Source organism: Anomaloglossus baeobatrachus, chromosome 3, assembly GCF_048569485.1.
Source record: "Anomaloglossus baeobatrachus isolate aAnoBae1 chromosome 3, aAnoBae1.hap1, whole genome shotgun sequence".
In the NCBI taxonomy this organism is placed as follows: Eukaryota; Metazoa; Chordata; class Amphibia; order Anura; family Aromobatidae; genus Anomaloglossus; species Anomaloglossus baeobatrachus.
This window is the reverse complement of record NC_134355.1, coordinates 119,490,191-119,507,632: the sequence shown is the minus strand read 5'-3', so window position 1 is coordinate 119,507,632 and position 17,442 is coordinate 119,490,191. Positions and strand designations below refer to the sequence as shown.

Here is a 17,442-nt window from a genome sequence, read left to right as displayed (position 1 = left end):
GTAATCCTCCTCATCAGATGATGAAGATGAATCCCACACATCCCCATCCCAAGTATCGGGATCCCAGTTTATAGAAGCTGAGACGATACTTTTATGTACTTTGGTTTTATTTACTTTTCCTCTTCTTTTCTTGTACTTATTTTGAGCAATTTTTATGGCAGCTTTTTCTGCCACATTCTGATAATGTTCCAATTTATCCTTCAACAGTCTGGTATTACATTCCATAACTGTTTTCAGGCCACCTAATTCTATCATCTTTTGTTCCATCTGGGAACTTTTCTTCTGCATCTTTAGATTACGCTCATGCATTACACTATATGCACTTGCCAAAATCCAGATGTGCCGTGCTAAAGACACTACATCACCTGCTTTCACAGGGACACTACCGAATACATTCACAACATCAGTAGCTTCACTACCCTTAAGCTTATCCTGCCATTGTTTGCGCCGTGCTAAAGACACTACATCACCTGCTTTCACAGGGACACTACCGAATACATTCACAACATCAGTAGCTTCACTACCCTTAAGCTTATCCTGCCATTGTTCTGCCAATCCACAAGACACTACATCACCTGTTTTCACAGGGGCACTACTGAGTACATTCACAACATCAGTAGCTTCACTACCCTTAAGCTTGTCCTGCCATTGTTCTGCCAATCCACAAGACACTGCATCACCTGTTTTCACAGGGGCACCACTGAGTACATTCACAACATCAGTAGGTACACAACCCTTAAGCTTATTCTGCCATTGTTCTGCCAATCCACAATTGACCAATTCATGTGCTATAAGATTGTAGGGAGCCTCAGTCCAGCTGGGGATCTCCACAACAACCTCCTTAACATTATCCTTACGTTTTCTGAACATTTTGACACTATGCAAAAAGATTGAAAAAAATATATTTGGAAATTTGCCAAATATATGTTTTTAATTTCTAAATTACAAAAATTAGTTTAATTACTTCTTATTGAAGTAATCCTGCCGACTACGCCAATTTATGTCTTGCTAAATTCTACTAAAAAGGGGGCTGAAAGCCCGTACTTACGAAGCGCTCACTGATATCCTAATCAGGCACGAATACTAATATTCTTTATAGCAAGATACTATTTATTTTAATAGCACATGAATATATATAGTCAATGGTACATAGGCATAAGAACTATAGTCATAGAAACTTATACAATAACAGAAATATGCATCAACATTACCGTTATGTTGTAGCAATCCTTTCACATCGGAGGGAACTCGAGTTAATGATAAGGAATCAACATGGCATCTTGCATCACAGGAACAGTGCGTACGTACACTTCAATGTCCTGGAAGGTTTCCCTAACATTAAGCGAGTCCGGTGTATTTTTTATAGGAAAACTTTGTAGGTTGGGTTTAAATGGTCACCAGCATGTGACAGCTGAGTCATGTTCATGTAACTTGACCACAAACTGCTGTGGGCACCGGCAGCTTCCTGCACATTTCCTGCACATCCTGCCAGTTGACAACTGGCCGACCACAGTTTGACCATAGTGTTAGTGAAATATTGCAATGAGCCGTAAATTTCATATGCAAGCTTCCTTAAACCTGTCTTTAAGCCAACCACAAGTTTCCGGTAAGTGGAACTGTAAATGTGACTTCCTCATTATCTTATTCTTTGGTCATCATAGTGAAATTGGTTATCCAAAGGACATCTCTTTGATACTGAATTATTGATAGGTCAAATAATATCTGGGATCACTCCTATCTTTTGATTGTGATTCCTATCTAATCACACATTCTTTCAGTCATATCACATTGGTATCACAATCATGTGCTTTAAAACTTCTTTTGGAGCTGCAGTATGATTGTTTACTTCAATAAATCAACTACATCTTTTTCCCAAAACATTCCACATTTGGTTTTTTTAGATGTCTTATCTTTGGTTGAAATTGGAAACTTCCTTTAGTGATCATCATGCGTCGTACTAGAGCTTCAGTTTATTATAAAACATCCACTGAATTAATTGCAATATTCATAGATATTACAGGTATACAACTGTGCTACCGAGCAACATTATCTTTCCTGTTGTTTAGACCTATGTAGATTTTTGAGAATCCTTGAAGATTTTCAAGAGTAAAACTCATACACACATACACACACATCAGATCACACTCACTCTCACACACACATCACATCGCATCTACACACTCACAACATCCTGGGATATCGCTTGCTTCTCGGCGGCGATACTGTGGAGTGAACTTCCAGGACCTGCCGGAGGATCACATGGCCAGAAGCATGTGGTATCTCCGGATGTTGTGAGTGTGAGCGCGTATGTGCGATATCTTCAGTGTGTATGCGATTGGATGTGTGTGAGTGTGTTCTGATGTGTGAGTGTGTGTGTGTGAGTGTATGCAATCGGATGTGTGTGAGTGTGTGTGTGTGAGTGTATGCGATCGGATCTGTGAGTGTCGGCAGAGGAGCACGGCGTGCTGGGGGAGGCTGGGAGGAGAGAGGCTGATCCTGGGGAAGGCTGGGAGGGGGAGGCTGATGCTGGGGGAGGCTGGGATGAGAGAGGCTGATGCTGGGGTAGGCTGATGCTGGGGTAGGCTGATGCTGGGGGAGGCTGGAAGGGTGTAGGCTGATGCTGGGGTAGGCTGATGCTGGGGGAGGCTGGGAGGGTGTAGGCTGATGCTGGGGGAGGCTGAGAGGAGAGAGGCTGATGCTGGGGGAGGCTGGGAGGAGAGAGGCTGATGCTGGGGGAGGCTGGGAGGAGAGAGGCTGATGCTGGGGGAGGCTGGGAGGCGAGAGGCTGATGCTGGGGGAGGCTGGGAGGGGTAGGCTGATGCTGGGGGAGGCTGGGAGGGGGAGGCTGATGCTGGGGAGGCTGGGAGGAGGGAGGCTGGGAGGGGGGAGGCTGAGAGAAGAGAGGCTGATGCTGGGGGAGGCTGAGGCTGGGAGGAGAGAGGCTGATGCTGGGGACAGAGAGGCTGATGCTGGGGACAAAGAGGCTGATGCTGGGAGGAGAGAGGCTGATGCTGGGGACAGAGAGGCTGATGCTGGGAGGAGAGAGGCTGATGCTAGGAGGAGAGAGGCTGATGCTGGGAGGAGAGAGGCTGATGCTGGGAGGAGAGAGGCTGATGCTGGGAGGAGAGAGGCTGATGCTGGTGCAGCATGGGGGATGGAGCACGATAGGGGGTGCGCAGGATGGGGGATGGAGCACGATGGGGAGTGCGCAGCATGGGGGATGGAGCACGTTTGGGAGTGCGCAGCATGGCGGATGGAGCACGTTTGGGAGTGCGCAGCATGGCGGATGGAGCACGTTTGGGAGTGCGCAGCATGGCGGATGGAGCACGTTTGGGAGTGTGCAGCATGGCGGATGGACCACGTTTGGGAGTGCGCAGCATGGCGGATGGAGCACGTTTGGGAGTGCGCAGCATGGCGGATGGAGCACGATGGGGGGTGCGCAGCATGGGGGATGGAGCACGATGAGAGGTGCACACCTCCCCCCAACACACACACACACTGGGAGCCCACACACTGAGCTTGTGGGCAGAGTATGGGGTGCTGGGCAATGTGTGGGAGGGTGCAGGGAACAGGGGCGGTTACTCCACGCACTGTACAGCCCAGCAGGGAGGCGACATGCTGTTCCAGATTTGCATGTCAACATGGCCCTGCCCATGTAGACATGAAATGACCGGAAGCAGCAAAATCGCGGCAGGAGCGGTCACATGAGAGGGGCTTACAGCAGGGAAGGTAAGTGGTCTCTATCTACTTACCTGCCCCAATGTAGCCCAATGTTGTAATAATGAAAAAAACTCAAAAGAAGCCATAATGTGACATAATGTGCTTCAAACCTTCTTTTGGAGCTACAGTATGATTGTTTACCTCAATTATTCAACTACATCTTTTTCCCAAAACATTCCACATTTGTTTTTTTTTAGATGTCTTTTCTTTGGTTGAAACTTGAAACTTCCTCTAGTGATCATCATACATCGTACTAGAGCTTCAGTTTATTATAAAACCTCTCAATTAATTCCAATATTTATGGATATTACAGGTATACAACTGTGCTACCGAGCAACAATATCTTTCCTGTTGTTTAGACTTATGTAGATTTTGAGAAGCCTTAAAGATTATCAACAGTAAAACTCATACCAGGAGTGGGGTTCGAACCCACGCGGATACATATCCATTGGATCTTAAGTCCAATGCCTTAACCACTCGGCCATCCTGGTGGTTGTGTGTCAGCCTTTCGATTGTACCTGGAGCTGATGATTGAAAAAAACAGTGCAATGATTAAATTTGCACTATCAGATAGCTTTATTTTATAAGGTGACTTATCAAGAGCTGTAGACCGGCCGCCAATGTAGACCACACTCTTCACTGGAAATTTCATACTCCAACTTTAACTTTCCTCTGTATATTGGCTTTCATTTTTGCTCTATGTTTAGAAAGATGACCAAAACTGATCATTGGAATAAAATGTTACCTGGATTTATCAACAACGCTAAGTTAAAAAAATCGAGTTTCCTAAAACAAATTAATCTTTCCACATAATGTCAATGACAAGTTCGTCACTTCACTATACCCCGCATTTTCCTAAGCAGATTTAACATTTCATCACTACCTATGCACCCTGTCCTTTTGCTTTTTTGATCTAACCTTTCTAAAAGACCATATTTTATACAAATTTCATTTATCATACTTCTGATTCGCTCATATTATTTTGACATAATGTGCTTCAAACCTTCTTTTGGAGCTACAGTATGATTGTTTACCTCAATTATTCAACTTCATCTTTTTCCCAAAACATTCCACATTTGGCGTTTTTAGATGTCTTTTCTTTGGTTGAAATTGGAAACTTCCTCTAGTGATCATCATGCGTCGTACTAGAGCTTCAGTTTATTATAAAAAATCCACAGAATTAATTGCAATATTCATAGATATTACAGGTATACAACTGTGCTACCGAGCAACATTATCTTTCCTGTTGTTTAGACCTATGTAGATTTTGAGAAGCCTTGAAGATTTTCAAGAGTAAAACTCATACCAGGAGTGGGGTTCGAACCCATGCGGATACATATCCATTGGATCTTAAGTCCAACGCCTTAACCACTCAGCCATCCTGGTGGTTGTGTGTCAGCCTTTCGATTGTACCTGGAGCTGATGATTGAAAAAAACAGTGCAATGATTAAATTTGCACTAACAGATAGCTTTATTTTATAAGGTGACTTATCAAGAGCTGTAGACCGGCCACCAATGTAGACCACACTCTTCACTGGAAATTTCATACTCCAAATTTAACTTTCCTCTGTATATTGGCTTTCATTTTTGCTCTATGTTTAGAAAGATGACCAAAACTGATCATTGGAATAAAATGTTACCTGGATTTATCAACAACGCTAAGTTAAAAAAATCGAGTTTCCTAAAACAAATTAATCTTTCCACATAATGTCAATGACAAGTTCGTCACTTCACTATACCCCATGTTTTCCTAAGAAGATTTAACATTTCATCACTACCTATGCACCCTGTCCTTTTCCTTTTTTGATCTAACCTTTCTAGAAGACCATATTTTATACAAATTTCATTTATCATACTTCTGATTCGCTCATATTATTTTGACATAATGTGCTTCAAACCTTCTTTTGGAGCTACAGTATGATTGTTTACCTCAATTATTCAACTACATCTTTTTCCCAAAACATTCCACATTTGGCGTTTTTAGATGTCTTTTCTTTGGTTGAAATTGGAAACTTCCTCTAGTGATCATCATGCGTCGTACTAGAGCTTCAGTTTATTATAAAACATCCACTGAATTAATTGCAATATTCATAGATATTACAGGTATACAACTGTGCTACCGAGCAACAATATCTTTCCTGTTGTTTAGACATATGTAGATTTTGAGAAGCCTTGAAGATTTTCAAGAGTAAAACTCATACCAGGAGTGGGGTTCAAACCCACGCGGATACATATCCATTGGATCTTAAGTCCAACGCCTTAACCACTCGGCCATCCTGGTGGTTGTGTGTCAGCCTTTCGATTGTACCTGGAGCTGATGATTGATAAAAACAGTGCAATCATTAAATTTGCACTAACAGATAGCTTTATTTTATAAGGTGACTTATCAAGAGCTGTAGACCGGCCACCATTGTAGACCATACTCTTCACTGGAAATTTCATACTCCAACTTTAACTTTCCTCTGTATATTGGCTTTCATTTTTGCTCTATGTTTAGAAAGATGACCAAAACTGATCATTGGAATAAAATGTTACCTGGATTTATCAACAACGCTAAGTTAAAAAAATCGAGTTTCCTAATACAAATTAATCTTTCCACATAATGTCATGGACAAGTTCGTCACTTCACTATACCCCGTGTTTTCCTAAGCAGATTTAACATTTCATCACTACCTATGCACCCTGTCCTTTTCCTTTTTTGATCTAACCTTTCTAGAAGACCATATTTTATACAAATTTATTTTATCATACTTCTGATTCACGTATATTACTTTGACATCATGTGCTTTAAAACTTCTTTTGGAGCTGCAGTATGATTGTTTACTTCAATAAATCAACTACATCTTTTTCCAAAAACATTCCACATTTGTTTTTTTTAGATGTCTTATCTTTGGTTGAAATTGGAAACTTCCTCTAGTGATCATCATGCGTCGTACTAGAGCTTCAGTTTATTATAAAACATCCACTGAATTAATTGCAATATTCATAGATATTACAGGTATACAACTGTGCTACCGAGCAACATTATCTTTCCTGTTGTTTAGGTTTATGTAGAGTTTTGAGAATCCTTGAAGATTTTCAAGAGTAAAACTCATACCAGCAGTGGGGTTCGAAACCACGCAGATACATATCCATTGGAGCTTAAGTCCAACGCCTTAACCACTCAGCCATCCTGGTGGTTGTGTGTCAGCCTTTCGATTGTACCTGGAGCTGATGATTGATAAAAACACTGCAATCATTAAATTTGCACTAACAGATAGCTTTATTTTATAAGGTGACCTATCAAGAGCTGTAGACCGGCCACCAATGTAGACCATACTCTTCACTGGAAATTTCATACTCCAACTTTAACTTTCCTCTGTATATTGGCTTTCATTTTTGCTCTATGTTTAGAAAGATGACCAAAACTGATCATTGGAATAAAATGTTACCTGGATTTATCAACAACGCTAAGTTAAAAAAATCGAGTTTCCTAAAACAAATTAATCTTTCCACATAATGTCAATGACAAGTTCGTCACTTCACTATACCCCATGTTTTCCTAAGCAGATTTAACATTTCATCACTACCTATGCACCCTGTCCTTTTCCTTTTTTGATCTAACCTTTCTAGAAGACCATATTTTATACAAATTTCTTTTATCATACTTCTGATTCACTTATATTATTTTGACATCATGTGCTTTAAAACTTCTTTTGGAGCTACAGTATGATTGTTTACCTCAATAAATCAACTACATCTTTTTCCCAAAACATTCCACATTTGTTTTTTTTAGATGTCTTTCCTTTGGTTGAAATTGGAAACTTCCTCTAGTGATCCTCATACGTCATACTAGAGCTTCAGTTTATTATTAAACATCCACTGAATTAATTGCAATATTCATGGATATTACAGGTATACAACTGTGCTACCGAGCAACAATATCTTTCCTGTTGTTTAAACCTATGTAGATTTTGAGAAGCCTTGAAGATTTTCAAGAGTAAAACTCATACCAGGAGTGGGGTTCGAACCCACGCGGATACATATCCATTGGATCTTAAGTCCAACGCCTTAACCACTCGGCCATCCTGGTGGTTGTGTGTCAGCCTTTTGATTGTACCTGGAGCTGATGATTGATAAAAACAGTGCAATCATTAAAATTGCACTAACAGATAGCTTTATTTTATAAGGTGACTTATCAAGAGCTGTAGACCGGCCACCAATGTAGACCATACTCTTCACTGGAAATTTCATACTCCAACTTTAACTTTCCTATGTATATTGGCTTTCATTTTTGCTCTATGTTTAGAAAGATGACCAAAACTGATCATTGGAATAAAATGTTACCTTGATTTATCAACAACGCTGTTAAAAGAAACAAGAAATATTGTTTGCCACAAATTTTGTTTTCTTGGTTTGTTTAGATAAACGTTGAATCACAAATATAATCACTTTCACTACTTTTGTACAGTATATTAAAACTAAAAGCAATATTATCTGAAAAGCTCCCTTGAATATCATGTGTTTTGGCATTTGCTCGATATTCAAAGGAATCATTACACATTACATTTCCCGATATGTTACTACAAGTTTCACTAGTCCCATTTATGAACATATTGGCATAAGGCCATAACATATCATGAATTGTCCTTTCCACTAAGCTGGGTTTAAAAGCATCTACAGTATTTATAGCTGTCCCAAAACTTATTTTTATATTCTCTATAGGGATGAATCCCAGGTTAGTCAGTCCAGTCTTATTTCTTGGTACACAAATTCCTCCCTTAAAAGCCAGATATTGCAAATTGGTGACTGTTGCATTCAAATTGCCTTGCCACCATGGAAGATTGATCCATCCCACTATGGAAATAGGTACTGTAGTATTCTATAGCCGAACACTTCGAGTGTCTTTATCAGCAAGATGATCAGAACAACTTTTCTACTTTAAGATTTCCTCCATCGATACCGGGACATCCAGATAAGGGATACTGGTGGCTGTAACCGAAGAATGTGTACAGATCCAGCAATCTGTGTGTTGAAAATGTGATGGTGCATCAGAAATTCATTCGCCATAGGTTCCTCCTGATGTAGACTTGTCCATCCAACGACCAGAGAGGCAAACATCAAACACAGGAATTTCTCCATCTCATCACTATCGAGCTCTTCCCAGTAACCGATACCATGGATTCCGCTTATTTACAACACCATCTGCAAATAAAGATACACTATTATTCTCGTAAATAACATTTTTCTTGTGGGACATATTCCCACTTCTCCACTCCTGGTCTCATTATCAGGAAAGTATGATCTTTTCCGACCGCTATTACCGCTGTCTCTGAGGGCGGTCCTTGGAGGTTTTGAATCCATATTTTTGCTCCTACATTTTTAATATTAGAGGATCCAAAACTTTTAGTACCCCGTATTGTTAATTCTGCCGGGGCAGTTCCTTCTCTTATTTCAGACAAGTTTATTAGAATTATCAACACCTGAGCCACCTTCTGGTGTTTCATCAAGATCAAAGGTTCATTTCCAAAATTTAGCATCAGTACCTTGATTTCTCCCTGATAATCTGCCTCTATTACCCCTCCCACCACTATGGCTCCTTTTAACACTAAACTAGAACGAGTGGCTATTTGACCATAATGATCCTTTGGTATCTGGCAACCCAATCCTGTTGAAATTGGTTTTACCTTACCTGGGGGTACCACGACAGTTTCCAATGTACTGAGGTCTAAACCTGCTGAATAAGGTGTCGCTCTTTCTGGTGTGCCCAAACAGCTGTACCTTGCCTTGTCAACTGTTGGACTGACTTGTCTGATGGCTGCTGCTTTATCTGCTTCTGAATTAAACAAACATTCAAGTGAGTTAGTAGGGACATGAGCATCGGCATGAAATACAGTGGTCTTGGTAGATTGAATAATCCCTTCAATGTCTTGCCACACTTCCCTGACCATCTCAAACACATTTTGCTGTTCCTCTCCCCAGTGGAAGTCATATTTTTTCCTCATTACTTTGTACAAATGAGCCAACATTTGTCCCAAATGAGGGATATGTTGTCTCCAAAAATCAAACAATCCAATATAAGACTGAGTCTCCTGTTTGGATTTAGGGACCAGAAAATTAATAATTTTCTGTCTGGCATTGGGCAAGATCTTTCTGTGCCCCTTGTTCCACTGAATCCCTAGAAATGTTACCACCAGAGACGGTCCTTGAACCTTGGCATCATTGATTTCCCATCGTTTACTCCTCATATGAGCAACCAGTTTTGTCAATTGATCTTTCACACTTTGCTCATCTTGTCCTTGTATCATTATATCATTGATATAATGTGAGATCTGCATTTCCTTATGACAAGACATAACCCCAAAGGAGAATTTTCCTTCGGTTAGATTAAGAGTCATCCATTTTAGGATATCAATTCCCAAAATATATTCTGGTATAGGTACTACCAGCACCGTATACTGCTTGATAGGTAAATTACCTATCTTCAAAGCTACCTGTGTCTGAACCCCGGTGATCACTTGACCACCTAGTCCAGCAATTTTTACTCGAGGTCCTTTTATTTTTTCTGGGTTTCCATGAATTAAAGTAGCCTCCGCCCCGTGTCAATCAAAGCTGGGACTCTTTGAACATTTCCCCCTTTCCAATGTATGCTAAGATTGACGTAGGGACGTTCGTCCCTTTTTATCAATAGGGGGGCTTGGCTGGCTACCTATGGTAAATCACTTCCTTCTGAACTTTCATTTACACAGACTTCAGTCTGTGTATTAGCCCTTCCTTCCGTGACCTTTGTGGCCACGGCTGCAGCCAGTTCTTCCCATGGATAAACTGACTGAAAATCTTCCCAAGACACATTCTTTGGGGTTTTTTCCCCTTTTCCCTCTGATTTCTTTACCTTGGGGGTTTTTGAACCCCCTTCCACATTTGTAGTGGTCACTTTCTTTGTGGATAGAACTTTCTGGTTGTACAACTTCCATAATTCTCCTGTCTCCTTTCCATCAATCCTTTCCTTATTGATCCCGGCTTTAAGCAAAGCCTGGAACATGTCTTTGCGAGACACCCGTGGGGCCTCCCCTACTGATTTCTCTTTCCAATCAGGATTGTTTAGCTTACTGTTACCAAAATGGCCTCCAGGGGACGATTTATCCCACTGTCCCATATCCTGTAACTCCCTCATCCTCCCTAGAACTACACCGATTGATTCTCCAGTCAGCGCTACAGTTAAGGTTAAAATAACTGTTTTGTATGCTGGAGGAGCATGTTTAACCAGCCTATTTCTTATGGTGGCTGTCAATGGGTACTGGAGATAATCATCATCCATTCCCAAAAGAGGAAGAGCATTCCTCATTGCTTCTTCCTTCAGCCTTTCCATACCATCTTTTAAGGTATACCAAGGTTTATCATTGATAGGAAAGTCTGCTTCGGATGGGTATTTGTCCAGAAAAGCATGGGCTAAGATCATGATTAAGTTTTGAGTACCATGCTCATTATGATCAACAAAATAATTTTTTATTGATCTCTGAATTACTGGGTCCTGAGACATGGTGACAAATTTTGCCACGTCTCCGGCGTCAAAGTGCACTCCACCTCCTCCGAGATCGTGCACCCTGACCAACCAGGGCATTTCTCCTTCTCCTGGTTTTTGTCTAAACTGTGTTAAAATGCTATCAACTTCTCCTTGAGAGTAATCTTCAATGGTTACTCGATTTTTTACATGAGGAATCGTTCTCTCATTTATGATGGCATTACCATCTTCGTCATATTGCAGATTTCCCTGACCATCCCGGACATGTTCCCGGATGATCTCATTCTCTGTCCTCTCTAGGCGCCTCCTTACGGGATTAGCTTGAATCTTCCCTTTATGGTAATCCTCCTCATCAGATGATGAAGATGAATCCCACACATCCCCATCCCAAGTATCGGGATCCCAGTTTATAGAAGCTGAGACGATACTTTTATGTACTTTGGTTTTATTTACTTTTCCTCTTCTTTTCTTGTACTTATTTTGAGCAATTTTTATGGCAGCTTTTTCTGCCACATTCTGATAATGTTCCAATTTATCCTTCAACAGTCTGGTATTACATTCCATAACTGTTTTCAGGCCACCTAATTCTATCATCTTTTGTTCCATCTGGGAACTTTTCTTCTGCATCTTTAGATTACGCTCATGCATTACACTATATGCACTTGCCAAAATCCAGATGTGCCGTGCTAAAGACACTACATCACCTGCTTTCACAGGGACACTACCGAATACATTCACAACATCAGTAGCTTCACTACCCTTAAGCTTATCCTGCCATTGTTTGCGCCGTGCTAAAGACACTACATCACCTGCTTTCACAGGGACACTACCGAATACATTCACAACATCAGTAGCTTCACTACCCTTAAGCTTATCCTGCCATTGTTCTGCCAATCCACAAGACACTACATCACCTGTTTTCACAGGGGCACTACTGAGTACATTCACAACATCAGTAGCTTCACTACCCTTAAGCTTGTCCTGCCATTGTTCTGCCAATCCACAAGACACTACATCATCTGTTTTCACAGGGGCACCACTGAGTACATTCACAACATCAGTAGGTACACAACCCTTAAGCTTATTCTGCCATTGTTCTGCCAATCCACAATTGACCAATTCATGTGCTATAAGATTGTAGGGAGCCTCAGTCCAGCTGGGGATCTCCACAACAACCTCCTTAACATTATCCTTACGTTTTCTGAACATTTTGACACTATGCAAAAAGATTGAAAAAAATATATTTGGAAATTTGCCAAATATATGTTTTTAATTTCTAAATTACAAAAATTAGTTTAATTACTTCTTATAGAAGTAATCCTGCCGACTACGCCAATTTATGTCTTGCTAAATTCTACTAAAAAGGGGGCTGAAAGCCCGTACTTACGAAGCGCTCACTGATATCCTAATCAGGCACGAATACTAATAATCTTTATAGCAAGATACTATTTATTTTAATAGCACATGAATATATATAGTCAATGGTACATAGGCATAAGAACTATAGTCATAGAAACTTATACAATAACAAAAATATGCATCAACATTACCGTTATGTTGTAGCAATCCTTTCACATCGGAGGGAACTCGACTTAATGATAAGGAATCAACATGGCATCTTGCATCACAGGAACAGTGCGTACGTACACTTCAATGTCCTGGAAGGTTTCCCTAACATTAAGCGAGTCCGGTATATTTTTTATAGGAAAACTTTGTAGGTTGGGTTTAAATGGTCACCAGCATGTGACAGCTGAGTCATGTTCATGTAACTTGACCACAAACTGCTGTGGGCACCGGCAGCTTCCTGCACATTTCCTGCACATCCTGCCAGTTGACAACTGGCCGACCACAGTTTGACCATAGTGTTAGTGAAATATTGCAATGAGCCGTAAATTTCATATGCAAGCTTCCTTAAACCTGTCTTTAAGCCAACCACAAGTTTCCGGTAAGTGGAACTGTAAATGTGACTTCCTCATTATCTTATTCTTTGGTCATCATAGTGAAATTGGTTATCCAAAGGACATCTCTTTGATACTGAATTATTGATAGGTCAAATAATATCTGGGATCACTCCTATCTTTTGATTATGATTCCTATCTAATCACACATTCTTTCAGTCATATCACATTGGTATCACAATCATGTGCTTTAAAACTTCTTTTGGAGCTGCAGTATGATTGTTTACTTCAATAAATCAACTACATCTTTTTCCCAAAACATTCCACATTTGGTTTTTTTAGATGTCTTATCTTTGGTTGAAATTGGAAACTTCCTCTAGTGATCATCATGCGTCGTACTAGAGCTTCAGTTTATTATAAAACAGCCACTGAATTAATTGCAATATTCATAGATATTACAGGTATACAACTGTGCTACCGAGCAACATTATCTTTCCTGTTGTTTAGACCTATGTAGATTTTTGAGAATCCTTGAAGATTTTCAAGAGTAAAACTCATACCAGGAGTGGGGTTCGAACCCACGCGGATACAAATCCATTGGATCTTAAGTCCAACGCCTTAACCACTCGGCCATCCTGGTGGTTGTGTGTCAGCCTTTCGATTGTACCTGGAGCTGATGATTGATAAAAACAGTGCAATCATTAAATTTGCACTAACAGATAGCTTTATTTTATAAGGTGACTTATCAAGAGCTGTATACCGGCCACCAATGTAGACCATACTCTTCACTGGAAATTTCATACTCCAACTTTAACTTTCCTCTGTATATTGGCTTTCATTTTTGCTCTATGTTTAGAAAGATGACCAAAACTGATCATTGGAATAAAATGTTACCTGGATTTATCAACAACGCTAAGTTAAAAAAATCGAGTTTCCTAATACAAATTAATCTTTCCACATAATGTCATGGACAAGTTCGTCACTTCACTATACCGCGTGTTTTCCTAAGCAGGTTTAACATTTCATCACTACCTATGCACCCTGTCCTTTTCCTTTTTTGATCTAACCTTTCTAGAAGACCATATTTTATACAAATTTATTTTATCATACTTCTGATTCACTTATATTATTTTGACATCATGTGCTTTAAAACTTCTTTTGGAGCTACAGGATGATTGTTTACCTCAATAAATCAACTACATCTTTTTCCCAAAACATTCCACTTTGGTTTTTTTAGATGTCTTTTCTTTGGTTGAAATTGGAAACTTCCTCTAGTGATCCTCATACGTCATACTAGAGCTTCAGTTTATTATTAAACATCCACTGAATTAATTGCAATATTCATGGATATTACAGGTATACAACTGTGCTACCGAGCAACAATATCTTTCCTGTTGTTTAGACCTATGTAGATTTTGAGAAGCCTTGAAGATTTTCAAGAGTAAAACTCATACCAGGAGTGGGGTTCAAACCCACGCGGATACATATCCATTGGATCTTAAGTCCAACGCCTTAACCACTCGGCCATCCTGGTGGTTGCGTATCAGCCTTTTGATTGTACCTGGAGCTGATGATTGATAAAAACAGTGCAATCATTAAATTTGCACTAACAGATAGCTTTATTTTATAAGGTGACTTATCAAGAGCTGTAGACCGGCCACCAATGTAGACCATACTCTTCACTGGAAATTTCATACTCCAACTTTAACTTTCCTCTGTATATTGGCTTTCATTTTGGCTCTATGTTTAGAAAGATGACCAAAACTGATCATTGGAATAAAATGTTACCGGGATTTATCAACAACGCTAAGTTAAAAAAATCGAGTTTCCTAATACAAATTAATCTTTCCACATAATGTCATGGACAAGTTCGTCACTTCACTATACCCCGTGTTTTCCTAAGCAGATTTAACATTTCATCACTACCTATGCACCCTGTCCTTTTCCTTTTTTGATCTAACCTTTCTAGAAGACCATATTTTATACAAATTTATTTTATCATCCTTCTGATTCACGTATATTACTTTGACATCATGTGCTTTAAAACTTCTTTTGGAGCTGCAGTATGATTGTTTACTTCAATAAATCAACTACATCTTTTTCCCAAAACATTCCACATTTGTTTTTTTTAGATGTCTTTTCTTTGGTTGAAATTGGAAACTTCCTCTAGTGATCATCATGCGTCGTACTAGAGCTTCAGTTTATTATAAAACATCCACTGAATTAATTGCAATATTCATAGATATTACAGGTATACAACTGTGCTACCGAGCAACATTATCTTTCCTGTTGTTTAGGTTTATGTAGATTTTTGAGAATCCTTGAAGATTTTCAAGAGTAAAACTCATACCAGGAGTGGGGTTCGAAACCACGCAGATACATATCCATTGGATCTTAAGTCCAACGCCTTAACCACTCGGCCATCCTGGTGGTTGTGTGTCAGCCTTTCGATTGTACCTGGAGCTGATGATTGATAAAAACACTGCAATCATTAAATTTGCACTAACAGATAGCTTTATTTTATAAGGTGACTTATCAAGAGCTGTAGACCGGCCACCAATGTAGACCATACTCTTCACTGGAAATTTCATACTCCAACTTTAACTTTCCTCTGTATATTGGCTTTCATTTTTGCTCTATGTTTAGAAAGATGACCAAAACTGATCATTGGAATAAAATGTTACCTGGATTTATCAACAACGCTAAGTTAAAAAAATCGAGTTTCCTAAAACAAATTAATCTTTCCACATAATGTCAATGACAAGTTCGTCACTTCACTATACCCCATGTTTTCCTAAGAAGATTTAACATTTCATCACTACCTATGCACCCTGTCCTTTTCCTTTTTTGATCTAACCTTTCTAGAAGACCATATTTTATACAAATTTCTTTTATCATACTTCTGATTCACTTATATTATTTTGACATCATGTGCTTTAAAACTTCTTTTGGAGCTACAGTATGATTGTTTACCTCAATAAATCAACTACATCTTTTTCCCAAAACATTCCACATTTGTTTTTTTTAGATGTCTTTTCTTTGGTTGAAATTGGAAACTTCCTCTAGTGATCCTCATACGTCATACTAGAGCTTCAGTTTATTATTAAACATCCACTGAATTAATTGCAATATTCATGGATATTACAGGTATACAACTGTGCTACCGAGCAACAATATCTTTCCTGTTGTTTAAACCTATGTAGATTTTGAGAAGCCTTGAAGATTTTCAAGAGTAAAACTCATACCAGAAGTGGGGTTCGAACCCACGCGGATACATATCCATTGGATCTTAAGTCCAACGCCTTAACCACTCGGCCATCCTTGTGGTTGTGTGTCAGCCTTTTGATTGTACCTGGAGCTGATGATTGATAAAAACACTGCAATCATTAAATTTGCACTAACAGATAGCTTTATTTTATAAGGTGACTTATCAAGAGCTGTAGACCGGCCACCTATGTAGACCATACTCTTCACTGGAAATTTCATACTCCAACTTTAACTTTCCTCTGTATATTGGCTTTCATTTTTGCTCTATGTTTAGAAAGATGACCAAAACTGATCATTGGAATAAAATGTTACCTGGATTTATCAACAACGCTAAGTTAAAAAAATCGAGTTTCCTAAAACAAATTAATCTTTCCACATAATGTCAATGACAAGTTCGTCACTTCACTATACCCCATGTTTTCCTAAGCAGATTTAACATTTCATCACTACCTATGCACCCTGTCCTTTTCCTTTTTTGATCTAACCTTTCTAGAAGACCATATTTTATACAAATTTCTTTTATCATACTTCTGATTCACTTATATTATTTTGACATCATGTGCTTTAAAACTTCTTTTGGAGCTACAGTATGATTGTTTACCTCAATAAATCAACTACATCTTTTTCCCAAAACATTCCACATTTGTTTTTTTTAGATGTCTTTTCTTTGGTTGAAATTGGAAACTTCCTCTAGTGATCCTCATACGTCATACTAGAGCTTCAGTTTATTATTAAACATCCACTGAATTAATTGCAATATTCATGGATATTACAGGTATACAACTGTGCTACCGAGCAACAATATCTTTCCTGTTGTTTAAACCTATGTAGATTTTGAGAAGCTTTGAAGATTTTCAAGAGTAAAACTCATACCAGGAGTGGGGTTTGAACCCACACGGATACATATCCATTGGATCTTAAGTCCAACGCCTTAACCACTCGGCCATCCCGGTGGTTGTTTGTCAGCCTTTCGATTGTACCTGGAGCTGATGATTGATAAAAACACTGCAATCATTAAATTTGCACTAACAGATAGCTTTATTTTATAAGGTGACT

General features: G+C 39.4%; 10 non-coding genes across 10 annotated transcripts; all 10 read right to left on the bottom strand.

Annotated features, from left to right (window-relative positions):
• Positions 1-4,128: 4,128 nt before the first annotated feature.
• Positions 4,129-4,211, bottom strand: TRNAL-UAA (transfer RNA leucine (anticodon UAA)). The gene has a single exon. It is a non-coding gene; the product is annotated as a tRNA-Leu (tRNA).
• Positions 4,212-5,023: 812 nt separating this feature from the next.
• Positions 5,024-5,106, bottom strand: TRNAL-UAA (transfer RNA leucine (anticodon UAA)). Its single transcript has one exon. It is a non-coding gene; the product is annotated as a tRNA-Leu (tRNA).
• An 812-nt stretch (positions 5,107-5,918) lies between these two features.
• On the bottom strand, positions 5,919-6,001 carry TRNAL-UAA (transfer RNA leucine (anticodon UAA)). Its single transcript has one exon. It is a non-coding gene; the product is annotated as a tRNA-Leu (tRNA).
• An 813-nt stretch (positions 6,002-6,814) lies between these two features.
• TRNAL-UAA (transfer RNA leucine (anticodon UAA)) lies at positions 6,815-6,897 on the bottom strand. The gene has a single exon. It is a non-coding gene; the product is annotated as a tRNA-Leu (tRNA).
• Positions 6,898-7,709: 812 nt separating this feature from the next.
• TRNAL-UAA (transfer RNA leucine (anticodon UAA)) lies at positions 7,710-7,792 on the bottom strand. Its single transcript has one exon. It is a non-coding gene; the product is annotated as a tRNA-Leu (tRNA).
• A 5,884-nt stretch (positions 7,793-13,676) lies between these two features.
• TRNAL-UAA (transfer RNA leucine (anticodon UAA)) lies at positions 13,677-13,759 on the bottom strand. Its single transcript has one exon. It is a non-coding gene; the product is annotated as a tRNA-Leu (tRNA).
• An 811-nt stretch (positions 13,760-14,570) lies between these two features.
• Positions 14,571-14,653, bottom strand: TRNAL-UAA (transfer RNA leucine (anticodon UAA)). Its single transcript has one exon. It is a non-coding gene; the product is annotated as a tRNA-Leu (tRNA).
• Positions 14,654-15,466: 813 nt separating this feature from the next.
• Positions 15,467-15,549, bottom strand: TRNAL-UAA (transfer RNA leucine (anticodon UAA)). Its single transcript has one exon. It is a non-coding gene; the product is annotated as a tRNA-Leu (tRNA).
• An 812-nt stretch (positions 15,550-16,361) lies between these two features.
• On the bottom strand, positions 16,362-16,447 carry TRNAL-UAA (transfer RNA leucine (anticodon UAA)). The gene has a single exon. It is a non-coding gene; the product is annotated as a tRNA-Leu (tRNA).
• Positions 16,448-17,256: 809 nt separating this feature from the next.
• TRNAL-UAA (transfer RNA leucine (anticodon UAA)) lies at positions 17,257-17,339 on the bottom strand. Its single transcript has one exon. It is a non-coding gene; the product is annotated as a tRNA-Leu (tRNA).
• Between the last annotated feature and the right edge of the window lie 103 nt (positions 17,340-17,442).